Source organism: Musca autumnalis, unplaced genomic scaffold (assembly GCF_047663935.1).
Source record: "Musca autumnalis isolate F117 unplaced genomic scaffold, ASM4766393v1 scaffold_1, whole genome shotgun sequence".
Classification (NCBI taxonomy): domain Eukaryota; kingdom Metazoa; phylum Arthropoda; class Insecta; order Diptera; family Muscidae; genus Musca; species Musca autumnalis.
In genome coordinates, this window is record NW_027411644.1 from 281,674,222 (window position 1) to 281,687,131 (window position 12,910).

The following is a 12,910-nucleotide window of genomic DNA, read 5'->3' on the forward strand; positions in this document are numbered from 1 at the left end:
AGGTGGTAACTGACTATTTAGAAAAGGAGTTGTTTCACGTTTTTGGGGTCCCAGAAACTGTTGTTTCGGACAATGGGTCCCAATTCAAGTCCAACACATTTGGTCAGTTAATGAAAAGGTACAACATTGGTCATACTTTTACCGCCATTCATGCCCCTCAGGCGAACGCTTCCGAGCGAGTAAACAGATCGGTATTGGCTGCTATCAAGTCATACGTGTCACCGGATCAAAAGAATTGGGACAACCTTTTGAGTAGCATAGGATGTGCGCTACGATCTACGATTCATACAGCTATAGGGACGTCGCCATATTTTCTTACTTTTGGACAGCATATGGTGACTAATGCCTCGATATATCCTGTTTTGAGGCAATTGGATATGCTGGAAGACAGAACGGTACGTTTTGACAGGAATGACTCACTTGCCATCATGGGTACTAGGGCCAAAGAGCTTATGAACAAACAATACGAGAGAAATGAGCGATCCTACAATCTTCGAACTAGGGAGGTAGCTTATGATGTAGGTCAAGAAGTGTTCCGTCGAAATTTTAAGCAGAGCAGCTTCGAACACGGTTATAACACGAAATTAGCTCCGACGTTCCTTAAAGCACGTATTCGTCGAAAGTTAGGAAATAGCTACTACGAGTTAGAAGATTTGAAGGGCAATCTAGTTGGAGTTTACCATGCCAAAGACATTCGGCAATGAAGAATTTCTGACCGCAAGCGTTATCAGCTTTGTGCTCAACTGTTGACCCCCAAAGTCTGATTTCGGCAGGGGGGTATATAATGGCGCTTGCGTCGAATCATTACTGCTGAAGGAAAAAAAAAGATTCTCTGATGCCGTTTATTTCCCATGCCATTATTGTTAACATGATTTTTAGCGCCATCTCTTGGTTAACCCATGTATATCCTGCCAATTGGCTTATTCGATTATTGACATTTTTCATTTAAGTTGGCTGTCATATTATTTCTCTCTTTGCTTTGAGACTGGAATGGAAATTATAATTGAACTCGTTACCGAGCCTTCAATATGCCTGAAATAGGTTTCCTCTGCCATTTTGTCAGCTTTACCACCAGCTATTAGCACATAACAGCTCCTAAAGTTAAAGGAAAAGTTAAAAGTTTCTTTTGATTATCTTTAATTCAAAGAGACTTTTGTTTTTGTTAAAGTTTTGTATTTTTTTTATTTTTCTCCATCGGCCCCAATTGCGTAAGTGTGAAAATCTAAAAAAAATTAATTTCCATCAGTTCCTAAGTTGTTTTTTCCCTATTTAGGAAGATTTTCCTGGTACTTTCTGCTACTGATGCACTCTGCTTTCTCAATTTGTTGTTGCATTGATAGAAATTGAAATATCTTTGGAACTCTTACACCGCAAATGGTAATAACCAGCGATCACTTCTTTAATTAGCTCTCACTAATTATTTTCATATTTCAAATAGGTTTGTGTGGTTGTAACACCAGCTTTTGTTGGCACATTTCAAATTCTGCCTCTCTCAGATTAGACATAGGTTCGATTCAACAAGACTAGACAGTTCTTGCTGACCGTCGCCGCCATAACATCGCCTGCAACGATAGCAAACTTTTGTGTAAAAGAAAAGGTAGCCTTTATTGTCTGCGGAATAAGTTACTCTTCGGAATCTGTCATTACGCGGAAAGTGTCTGAGGTGTTATTAGACTAACCTCCAAATTCTGCTGGAAGCGTGAGGAAAAACAACTCCATGGAAGCCCGAATTATCCTCAAGTGAAAACGTATTAAGTGTTAACACGACAAATACAGGGCTCCCAGTGTAACCAAGAAGATAATAAAAAACTATTACATTATAAAGTGATTGCAAAAGGGCACAGTGAATATTTCTCAGTATAGCAAGACTCTGAGGAAAATATCCCAAACTAAACTATTTGGTATTGGAAATCGGTTTCGTGCGAATCAATATAGTTCATAAAATTAGCGTTAATATATTTTATTTAAAATTAATGGTCGAAAATTTGCTTAAGAAAAAAAAAAATAATCGTAAAGTGCAAAAGAATTCATGTGAAACCATTGAAAAGTGTGGAAAAGAACATTGAAAACAATCCCGTTTGTTTTAATAAGATCATTGCCCAAGTGAAACAACAACTATTCTTATGTTTCAAAAAATTTATTCTTAATGATCATTAATTGCAATTGAAAAAATTAGTTTGTGTACATTGGGTAATGATCTTACGGAAATGTTGCTACAGTAAACCTGTCAAGGGTGCCAACGACACACTCAATTCACCACGAATGTTTCAAACATTCGCCGAAACATTGACTCATTTTCTCTAGCAACATTTCACAAAACATTCCGGATCTCTTTACGAAACTCTCTTAATCAAAACCAGCAACATCATTCTCAACAGTGAACAACGCACGCAACATTGCCCACAAAAGGGTATAATAGCAGCAGCGACGCCGACGCACGCATGAAAGCGCTTTCAGCGAGGGACGGTGAGCGGTGAGTGTTCAATTTTTATTATTTTTTTCTTTGCATCAATATCCTACGGTGATTGGGTGATATTAGAGTGACCATCTTTGTTAAATCGGAAATGTTAAATATTTTTCTATAAATTTTGTTAAAAATGCAATATATTGTTTAAATGTTTTCCAACGATAGTTAATCAGCACATTTGCAGGAGTGATGATTTCTTTCCGGTAAATTTTAATCTTTGTATTTCGGTTAGTTGGTCACCCTAATATGATCCACACATTTTGTCATATTGTTGTTGTGAATATCAGTGGTTTGAGTAAGTGAGAAAACTAAACAAAAGGAAAACATTAATAGTTCGATGAACTTTGTGGATCAGATGGATTCTTGCACTTTCTTTTTTTCATGATCATATGTTCTTGGTTTAATTTTTTTTCTTGCATAACTTCAGTATCTATTTAGTATTAATTTATATATTTAACCACTTTCTTGCTCTTTATGAAAATTTCTTTAGTAATAATAGTTATCCAAATTTCTTTATTTTTTTTGGATTTTTTTTCCCTTTTAATGAATTTTGTAATAAGGATTATGAAAGTAGCCATACAAATAGTAAATATTGAGGATATTACCATGGTTATTGAATTGTCATCTTAAATAAATCGCAATGGATTTTGAGTAAATTCGAACCTTCATCTGTTTGATTCCATGTGAGCTAAAGGTAAAGTTTGCGATTATTTTGTTAGGGGTTGAAACGAAACTCATATGGCTGTAAAGCCTGGATGGTTTCAACCATGGTTGGGCGGGTAACATCAGCAACATTACACCTTGTTGCTTAAATCTTTTGTTATGGTAGCATTTCTTGGGGCCTCTCCCATCAGTCTCTTTGATGCTTTTAATTAATTTCTCTTTTCTAGCTATTTCTTTCATTTTCACCACCATTTTCCGTTTCCTGCTTCTTCTATTCTGTGTAGACCTGTTGCCTTCTATCCGTTTCCTTCTATTTTTCCCCTCTCAGCACGCATACTAAAAGAGAATTTATGAGTAGCACCGTGGTATTCATGACATTGTAGCACGTTGGACCCTACCCACCGACGAGTGATAAGGCCGGAAATTTTGCGTGCTGGTGCTGTGTATCAATGTCTAAATTAGACCAACCACAATGAATTGCGTTGTATGCTACATTATCTAGACATGGACAATTGCCGAAATTTTTTTCGGTTCAAAGTGGTTCATCTCTAGTTTAAAAATTATCGGTCTGTTATCAATCATTTTATCAACTGGTTAATAAAAGTCCGACAGGGATATGTTACTTGCTTATGCCGACGACATTGACACCATGGGTCGATCGGTAAAGGGAGTAACTGACAACTTTGCAAACGTTGAAAGGGAATCTCCTAAAGTGGGTCTGGCGGTAAACGGCGAGAAGACCAAGTTGATGGTGTCGACGCGCAATGCGTCCATAGAGATCGGGCCAACTGTTGACGTTGGTTCCTATATTTTTGAGGTAGTAAAGGACTTCGTCTACCTCGGCACCGCCGTAAAAACAAGAAACGACATCAGTTGTGAAATACGAAGAAGAATAGTGTTGGCCAACAGATGCTACTTCGGTCTGAATAATATAATAATAAAGCCACATCTCGTCAAACAAAAACAACGCTTTACAAAACACTGATACTACCTGTGCTGATGTATGGTTCCGAAGCCTGGGTACTTGCGCAAGCAGACAAGGCAGTGCTTGGTGTGTTTGAGAGAAAAATTCTTCGAAAGTTCTATGGACCAATCTGCGTTGACGGTGAATATCGACGTCGTATGAACCACGAGCTGAATCTGGTATACAACGACATCAGTATAGATAAACGTATCGAGATGCAACGATTGCGTAGGCTAGGCCACATTATAAGAACGGGCGATGATCAACCCGCTAAAAAGGCGTATAAATATGCGCCACATGGCGGTGCACGCAGAATTGACAGGCCTAAGCTTAGATGGAGCAAACAAGTGGATGAAGAGATGAAAAGGCACGGTATTCCAGAAAGCGAAGCAGTAAACAGGGAGAATTGGAGATGTTTTCTTAGTTCGACTTATAGAACAAATGTTGTGTAATGGGCCAGCTAAGTAAGATATTAAAATACTTCAATGAGAACAAAAAACTATGCACTGTTGATCAGTCTTTAAAGACGAGAGGAGACTGTATATAAGACCAGAAAGTAAGGAGCTGAATACAGTTTTTATTGGCGAGCTGATGGCAGTCTTTGTAGACGAAAATTAAGGTAACTTTTATAGGCGGGCTGCTGGTAGTCTCGTTAGACGACCTAACGACTGTCTTTGTACTCGAGTTTAAGGCGAGCTGAAGTCAGTTTTATAGACAAGCTGAAAACAGTTTTTAGAGGCGAGATGAAGGGCAGGGCTTTATATACGAGCTGAAGGCAGTCTTTATTGACGAGCTGAAGTCAGTCTTTATAGACGACTTGAGGGATGAAGGCAGTCTCGTTAGACGAGATAAAGGTTGTTTTAACCCAGATATGCCCAGCGTCCTATATATAGGACACACAGAATTCTTGCTAATTTGATATGTTATGTTTATCAAAGTACCGTTTATTTTGGTGATATACTCAGTACACATCTGTAGCTCTTGGGATATTAAGTGATTCCATTATTTTCAGCTACTATTTTTGAGTTTTGAGGTCTAGTTCATCGAAGTTGCCACCTATCGCTTAGTTTTTACAATGATTTGCGTTATGACCGATTAATTATTGGGTAGTTTTATAACGAAAACATACACGATGTGGAGCCTACTACGAAAAAACGTTAACTAGATGCCGAAAAGGTGTCTTTGGACTATATGTCAAATGTTTTGTGTCCCATAACTCCCAGTTATAAGATAAAATCCTGTGTCCAAAAGTGGCCTCAAAAACCACTTTTTTCAAAAAATTTTTAAAAAACATATAAACATACTGTTATTATTTCACATTTGCTTCTAAAATAATATAACAATACTTTTAAAATTATCACGATCATGCAATGGGCATATCTGGGTTAAAGGCGAGTTAAAGACTGTCTTTATAGACGAGATAAAGACAGTATTTATAGATTTGCTTGGAATATGAACTGAAACCAACTTTATAGATTAGATAAATAGAATCTTAGGTTAGGTTACGATCAGCGGTCCAATGTGTTTATCCAGAAACGAGATAAGATAGAAAGGGAAACGAGAAGTGGTGGAAAAGGAAGATGGAGAGAGTGGAGATCGAAGGATAATGAGGGAGAGGAGAAGAAATTAGATTAACTGTTGATAAGATCTACAGGGACACACGCCCCAAAGCTATTTAAGGTTACTGCAGCCACAGGTTCAATGGAAGAGAAGTAAGAAATAGATTTAATCTCAGGGTCACCAAACTCATTGTGTCCCTTTATCATAAGACAAAGAAAGAAAGTTCCTTTATTCGATCGTTTCGGTACTCAATATTGTTGTTCGCCCACTTCACCAGTGACAGGAATTCTGCAGTGGGATTTTCTAACTCAGTTTTTGGCTACCAACAAAAATTGTTAAATACTTATAATTTCGGTAAATGAAGAAATTTGAGGATAAGATGCGACACAAATAAAATTCTCGCTAAGTCCTACCGATTTTTAATTTTACCAATATTTGTCTGTAAACAAACAATGAGTTACAGAATCCATTTACTGATCTGTGGCTCGCTGAGTGAGAGTAAGGACCCGGTTCTTCTCCTCATCATGGCAGATCCTTGCGGTTTTCTCCCAGTATGGTGTGTAGATTTTGTCAAGGAAGGTTTGACAATTCTCCACTAGAGTGTAACGAAAGATTGAGAACCCCATCTTGCTAGTTCACACCGGTACCCATCTAATTTCCACCGGTGGCAAAATGCTGGCGACATTTCCTGAGTATTTCAGCCATGTAAAACTTCTCCACAAGTGGACTCGGCGATAAACAGTATGTCTCATATCACTGAGTTAATATGAATCAGGCAGAGCTCAGTGATATAGGAGAAGTCTCCCTTGCCTCTTCTGTGGTGTTTGAAATTCAGTGCAGCATTTAAGGCTGTCTAAGGAGTGAGGAGAATCTATATTGTACAAGGTTACTATGCTGGCGCATGAACTTGTCTTGGTTCTAGGGCCATAAAATGGTTTAGAACATTGAAATTGTTGTTGCATGATGACAAACAACTTATTTTGAAAGAGAACAACACAAAAAAGTATTCTGTCGATACTTACGTGTTGCAATATAATGGTGTGATGACTTGCAAATGAAACAACTGTGGTAGATTTAGACTCTGGCGGTCTACTAATTTATTGGTTTAATAAAAAGGATCGTGACGATCGAGAGTACATCAAAATGAAGAATGACAAACCCGCGTTCTTATTCGGTATCGCAATTTCTTTCGATAACTAATCGTTCCATCCCTAAGCCATCAACTGAGTTACCACTGTGTTCCTCAACATATATAGATGAGCTGACGGAAGCCTTTATAGGCGAGTGGAGGGGAGACATTGCAGAAGAGTTGAAAGGAGATTTTATAGACGAACTGAATTGTATCTGTATGGACGATCTAAGAGAAACTGACAACTTTTAACTTACTTTGAAAATGGTGAAACTTTAAATATAACAAAAACTATACACTATTGGTCATTCTTTATAGACTAGCTGAGAGGATTATTTACCGAGGACTAAAAGGAAGATAACCCCCATTTTATGGACGACCTGAATGTCGTCCTTATAAAAGACCTGTAGGTACTTTTTATGAAAAATTAAAGGAAGTCTTTAGAGACGGGCCGAGAGGGAGTCTTTAAAGATGAGCTTAAGACAGTCTTTATAGGCAAGTTGGAGGGCCTTCTCTATGTAGGAAGCCTTTTTAGAAAACCCCCATTTTATGGGCGACCTGAATGTCGTCCTTGTAAAAGACCTGTAGGCAGTTTTTATGAAAAATTAAAGGAAGTCTTTAGAGACGCACCGAGAGGGAGTCTTTAGAGATGAGCTCAAGGCAGTCTTTATAGCCAAGTTGGAGGGCCTTCTCTATAAAGTATTTTATATAAAAAAAATCAGAAGGAGGTCTTAATAGATGACCGTTATCTTGTATTTTTAAGACAATCAAGCAGAGGCTTTTATAGACCACGCTAATAGAGGCTTAAAAGACAAATTGCAGGGAGTTTTTCAAGAATTTGTAAACAAGTTGAAGCGAAGACTTACCAACAAGTTAAAACAATCTTTATAGACGACATTACGGGGTTCTTTATCGAAGCTATAAAGATTTTATAGACAACCAAAAGGACGTCTTTACAAAAGACTAGGCGGAGGATTTTACAAAAAAAAAAAAAAAAAAAAAAAACAAGCAAAACTTTAGAGGAATGGAGTCTCCAAAGTCTTTATAAACGATCACAAGTTAGGACTTTCAGACGAGTTTAAAGCATAGGTGACCAAGAAGAGAACAGATCAAACTGTGAATGTATTAAAAAAATTGGCAACTTATGACAGTGTGTTAGTGATTTTGTACGCACGCAAGCTTCAAAACAATTGCTCTCTTTTTTACGCTCTTTCTGTGCATTCGGGGCGTGTGCGTCGAATTTGCGAAAAACTTCGGCACCACCGGCAAACTAAATGTCGAATGTCCGATACATCTGAACTGTTTCGGAAGCAAAATCGTTCAGATTTCAGAGAGAATGTCGGAATTACATTTAATTTTGAAAATTCCAATGTTTTTCTTCCGATTTCGGTACAAGCAAACAAATGTCCCTTCGCACAACAACCTAGAGCTGGCAAACTATCGATATCTGTCCTATTCGATTTTTTCGATATTTCCGTTTCAAACTATCGATGAAATCGATACTATCGTAGATTTGTCACCCATATTTATTTAGAAGCCAAAAATTGACAACGAACCTGTTTTGTTTACATTTCGTATGCCATTGAAATACCGTTGTAATATTCAATTTTAAAACGTCGGTGCGTTACGTTTTCGTGCTCTCGAGATGGATTTTTAGGTGATTTGTTCCAGCCGTTAACCCTAAAATATGTTATTAATTTTGCATATTTCTGGAGTTTATGTAATACCCCGGTTACACTTAAACGGATTAACCCAGTGGGTTTGGATTTCAGATGTCAATTCCATAGCGCAAACGTCAAATAAATCCTCTCGAAGTGGCATGGTAGAACAAGAAAAGGTAGCAGCAATACCCAGCTGACTGAACTGGGCTGTAATGTTAGTGTCAAATTCCATACGACATTTTATATATTTATTTCTATGTTCGATGTATATTAGGGATATATATTTTTTGAAGAACAAATTTAATCATCAGAAAAAAACTATTTCCCATAACGACTCCTTCATATCAAAAAGAAAAGAATGAAACCCTAATAAGCATGTGCTTTTTTGTTTTCAAAAGCAAACTATTGAAACGGCTTCTCTTTTTTTAATGAATTACCAGCGACCCCAAACATTTTTGCAAAAATTCTACTTTCTGCGAGAAATTATGCATTTAGTGGAATGATAGGGAAACATTCAAATTGAAAATCTAAAGAGTTTTCATTCTTGTTTTTTTTTTTTTAAATATTCAATCAAATGTGAAAAATTATTTTTTTTTTAAATTCCAATAATTTATAGACATTTCCTTATTTTGTTTATATGCACGTTGACACTAACGTTTACAAACAAAAACAAAATTCTATGTGGTTGTTGTTGAGTTATATTTGTTGTAGTATTTACTTTACCTGGTTTGTTCGAAGTGGGTTAACCCGGCAAAAAACTCTAGTGTAACCGTACTATAACCTTCTTTATGAGGGTTAATTTGTATATGCAATGGAGTTGACAATTGAAACCCAGTGGGTTTATTAAATTCGGTTATATGTAAACGTACTATTAAACGCATTTTGGTCTTTCACTTAAACAGGTGTTTTGGGAGTTTACGATCTATAGATTCACACGTATTTTGCCATACTTTTCAATCTATAGATCCCCACGTATTTTACCATAACTTTCAATCTATAGATCCCCCACGTATTTTGCCATAACCTGATCATATGTTTTGGTGCTTTTCCATAGGGTCTGTTCCTTTACTTCTGAAAATGGTAAAACCGGCAAAAGTAGTAAAAGTTGAAAACTGCTCCCATATGAATTGTACTAGCAAATACCCGCTACTTCGTATGCGGAAAGGGCATAAAATATATATGAACTCTGTTCTGTAGTATTAAAACCTATTTTAAATACCAACATTTAATCGATTTAATTTCAAAAAATCATATCTGCCGTATCGCACCCCTACACAGCTACCATATTTTTTATTTCGGATTTCCAAAACTACGACCTCATATCACAGACATACACCAACAGCGACTCATATTGCAAATTTCAGACTTAACTTCTGGTTTTACTCCTTCACGTACACAGCATTCCCTCCCAATACGAATTTCCAAACACTAAACTTTCTCTCACCCCTTCACAACAACAATAACGCACATTCACAATTCAAGGTTCTAGCTTCAGCGGTTTCGCCAAGAACCCAAATAGGTTCGTAAAATTTTCGAAATATATTCCCATATAACGGTACCCCACGACTTAGTGTTTTTTAAAAATAGAACAAATCAATACTGTCCAATTTTCTTTACATTTGGACCTTGAATACTCAGAGGATACAAAAGCTTTATTTAAAAAATGTCTACTTCAATCCACTTTTATTAGAAGAGGTATTTTGAAGACTTAGAGCATCTTGAAGATTTTATGCACATTTTCCAACCGAACTCCGAACTTTATCTCCAAGTTCAGAGTGATCTTCATAACAAATATTTTTCCATTTCGTATTTTTTGTCCAAATTATATAATCCAAGCTTTGTTCCTACACCCAACACCAAATTTAGTACCATTTAGTACTTTTCGTTCACCTAGAGTAGGTATTTCTCACTTTAAATGTTTACACAATACCAAAATGGTTTTGGTACCAACATGTTACCAAACTTTTCGTACACATAATTAAAGGTTTCAAACCTTACTTCTTTATACTCAAAATATATACCGACCGCAATTGACTTTTCCAGCTTTCTATGTTCCGCTGAAAGCAATTATATTACTATTTAGTACTTTTTTTTTTTATAAATAAGTGTGAATTTTCAAAACTTCATCCCTACCTCCACTCTAAACAACAATTGCTAATCTAATACCGAATTTCAAATTTAAAAATTCCACCCCTTTACAAAATCACAAATTGTACAAAATTCTGTACCATATAGCAAATACCAAATGGTACCAAATTTTGTACCATTTGCCACTTATCGTACACGGCTTTCCAAAAACTACTTGCATAACTCACTTCTTTCGTTCACCTAAATCCAAATTATAGCCAATGTACTTTCATTTAGCACTTTTTCATAAGTACGAATTTCCAAAGTAACCGCAATCCTACACTCCAACAGTAATCTGTTCACGCAAATACAAATTGTATCGATTTTAGTACCATTTAGTACTGCTTCGTGCACATTAGTATGATTTTCTAAAGTTACCTCCATATCTCAATTCTAATTCTAACAGTAATCTTAATTCCAAGTTTCACTCACTACCATTTAGGACTTTTAGACCTTTGGTACACCTTTCTTACTCTTTATCAGTGACTCTTATTCCAAATTTCAGCACTATTCGTTAATTCAAATCCAAATTGTACCATATTTAGTACTTTTCGTACACTTTTAGTTCGAATTTCCAAAAACCTGTCTTTGTTACTCTCCATCAGTGACCCCTCATTCCAAATTTCAGGATTCCAGCTCTATCCGTTCATCCGAATCCAAATTGTACTAAATTTAGTACTTTTCGTGCACTTACAGTTCGAATTTCCAAAAACTTTTCTTTGTGGCTCTCCACCAGTGACCCTCATTCAAAATTTCATGATTCCAGCTATATCCGTTCACCCGAATCCAAATTGTACTAAATTTAGTACCATTTAGTACTTTTCGTACACTAATAGGTCGACTTTCCAAAAACCTTTCATTGTTACCTTTCATCAGTGACCTTCATTCCAAATTTCAGTATTCCAGCTCTATCCGTTCACCCAAATCTAAATTTTACTAAATTTGGCACTTTTCGTGCACTCACAGTTCGAATTTCCAAAAACTTTTCTTTGTTACTCTCCACCAGTGACCCTCATTCCAAATTTCAGTATTCCAGCTCTATCCGTTCACCCAAATCCAAATTGTACTAAATTTAGTACCATTTAGTACTTTTCGTACCCTTATAGTTCGAATTTCCAAAAACCTTTCAACGTTATTCTTCATCATCGACTCTCATTTCAAATTTCAGGATTCCATCTCTATCCGTTTACCGAAATCCAAATTGTACTAAATTTAGTACTATTTAGTACTTTTCGTACCCTTATAGTTCGAATTTCCAAAAACCTTTCAACGTTATTCTTCATCAGCGACTCTCATGTCAAATTTCAGGATTCCACCTCTATCCATTCACCCAAATCCAAATTGTACTAAATTTAGTACTTTTCGTGCACATACAGTTCGAATTTCCAAAAACTTTTCTTTGTCGCTCTCCACCAGTGACCCTCATTCAAAATTTCAGGATTCCAGCTCTATCCGTTCACCCGAATCCAAATTGTACTAAATTTAGTTGTTGTTGTAGCAGCTAGAAACCTACGTATAAGCATAGGTTTTTTGCTGGGTTGGCAGCCGCTGGCCGAAACACAATGGTTTCAGGTCAATCCGGTAGAAAGAACCCGCTGCCGTGGGATTGACTAAATTTAGTACCATTTAGTACTTTTGTTAATCTCCATCAGTGAACCCTCATTCCAAATTTCAGGATTCCAGCTCAATCCGTTCACTTATATCCAAATTGTACTAAATTTAGTACCATTTAGAACTTTTGTTAATCTCCCTCAGTGGCCCTCATTCAAAATTTCAGGATTCCAGCTCAATCCGTTCACCGAAATCCAAATTGTACTAAATTTAGTACCATTTAGTACTTTTCGTACCCTTATAGTTCGAATTTCCAAAAAACCTTTCATCGCTTCTCTCCATCAGTGACCCTCATTCCAAATTTCAAGATTCTAGCTCTATCCGTTCACCTAAATCCAAATAGTACTAAATTGAGTAGCATTTAGTACTTTTCGTACACTAATAGGTAGAATTTCCAAAAACCTTTCTTTGTTACTCTCCATTAGTAACTCCATTTCAAATTTCAGGATTCCAGCTCTATCCGTTCACCCAAGTCCAAATTGTACTAAATTTAGTACCATTTAGTACTTTTCGTACCCTTATAGTTCGAATTTCCAAAAACCTTTCATCGTTATTCTTCATCAGCGACTCTCATATCAAATTTCAGGATTCCATCTCTACCCGTTTACCGAAATCCAAATTGTACTAAATTTAGTACCATTTAGTACTTTTCGTACCCTTATAGTTCGAATTTCCAAAAACCTTTCATCATTACTCTTCATCAGTGACCTTCATTCCAAATTTCAGGA

General features: G+C 36.5%; 1 protein-coding gene across 32 annotated transcripts in view; it reads left to right on the top strand.

Annotated features, from left to right (window-relative positions):
- The window catches only part of Nuak (Nuak family kinase 1), a 180,587-nt gene that overhangs the window by 33,568 nt on the left and 134,109 nt on the right, over positions 1 to 12,910 (top strand). The window contains exons 1-3 of one of the 32 annotated variants that reach the window (XM_073961402.1): positions 1,274 to 1,377; positions 1,439 to 1,597; positions 2,361 to 2,473. The exons of 28 other annotated variants lie outside the window; for them this stretch is intronic. The gene's annotated coding sequence lies outside the window, so the exon portion shown is untranslated. Of the gene's footprint in view, positions 1 to 1,273; positions 1,378 to 1,438; positions 1,598 to 2,280; positions 2,474 to 12,910 lie in introns of those variants that run through there. 3 more of the 32 variants (XM_073961412.1, XM_073961420.1, XM_073961441.1) reach the window with 3 other exon arrangements.